The sequence below is a fragment of the Vigna radiata genome, chromosome 9 (genome assembly GCF_000741045.1).
Source record: "Vigna radiata var. radiata cultivar VC1973A chromosome 9, Vradiata_ver6, whole genome shotgun sequence".
Lineage (NCBI taxonomy): Eukaryota > Viridiplantae > Streptophyta > Magnoliopsida > Fabales > Fabaceae > Vigna > Vigna radiata.
This window is the reverse complement of record NC_028359.1, coordinates 16,993,869-16,995,549: the sequence shown is the minus strand read 5'-3', so window position 1 is coordinate 16,995,549 and position 1,681 is coordinate 16,993,869.

The following is a 1,681-nucleotide window of genomic DNA, read 5'->3' as shown; positions in this document are numbered from 1 at the left end:
TACCTTTTGCAAAAACTGTTCAAAGTGGTCCTTTTTGCTAACGGCGTTAACTTTCTTAACGGCACAGCTACCAGGTGGCTAATATCTGCTGAGGTGTAATGTTTTGGCTGTGCTGGCACTGTTGTGTGTTTTAAAAAAAATAATTAATTGTGACATGAAATTTAATAAAATTAAGTTTAAATTAAAAATTGAATTTGGGGTTAATTGGGGTTAATTGGGGTTAATTAAAATTAGGTTTAACAAAGACTTCCCCTGTCATCTTTATCCCAATTATTCTTTCTCATGACAACTTCTTCATCATAGTTTATTCAAAACCATTTTTCATCGAACTGTGCTGATAAATGGAAAACCAGCACCAATCATCAAAAACTTCTGAAGTAGATGCTCCTCTCCATTCAATTGGATTTGAGATTCAAGATTTGTCTCCGAAAAGGGTATTCTGGTTTTTTGTTTGTCTTTAGTAAAGATGAGAACTTGTTGGTTTAATCTTGCACATGGTGAAGCCCTTCAAGGTGCTGCACGGAGGGGTGTCGGCATTGGTGGCAGAGGCTCTTGCAAGAGGTGCCCACATGGCTTGTGGTTACAAAAGAGTGGCTGGGATTCAGCTGAGCATCAACCATTTGATAAGTGATGTGCTTGGTGACTTGGTCTATGCAGAAGCTACCCCCTCTAAAACTCTAAAAATTGAATTTGGGGTTTTGCAGATTGGGAATTCTCCAAATCACGACCATTCTTCCAAGGCTAAACGAGGAACAAAAAACAAATACGTAGACTGAAGGAGATGAAACAATGGCAGTTTCATGATTCGAACAACAGAGGGGTGAAAACAGATTGAGGGTTTTCTTCCCCAATTTAGGGTTTCTGGTTCTAGTTTCACTTTAGGGTTCTTAGGATTTAGATTGGGGATTTTTCTCCATTTTAGATTTCCAGACACAATTAAGGTTCTTAATGGGATTTTTAATCAATTACCCCTCAATTAACCCCAAATTCAATTTTTAATTTAAACCTAATTTTATTAAATTGCATGTCACAATTAATTATTTTTTTTAAAACACACAACAGTGCCAGCACAGCCAAAACGTTACACCTCAGCAAATATTAGCCACCTGGCAGCTGTGCCGTTAAGAAAGTTAACGCCGTTAGCAAAAAAGACCACTTTGAACAGTTTTTGCAAAAGGTAGGACTTAAGTGAACTTTTGAAAAAAGGAGGGACCACTTTGAACAAACCTTCCCAAAAGAGGGACCAAAATAGGTATTAAACCAAAAGAAAATGACGGCTGCACACTCCTTCCTAGGACCGTGAGTTCCTAAAAATATAGGGTAGGGTCCACCCAAAAACCCTAGGGTAGGACATGTGTCACCAAAAATTGGGCCTCAACATATTTTTAACGGCCCAATGTGCAAAGGTTGTCTAAAAAAAAAAACTAGACTTTTAAATTACACATTGATTAATTCTAAACTACTAAATTAAAATATAACTAATTCTAAATTTTCCATGCAGAGAGTCTTGAATTTATTTGTTGTCCTCCAAATGTCCCAAATTGTGTTTCCAAAATTTTNCCTGAAAATAATAATGCAAATAATTAGCTCAGAAAATTCAAATTAATTAAAATTAGAATTTCTGGTCAAATTAAGCATAATTAGGAAAAACGGAAAAATACCGGACAATTAAGCACAATTC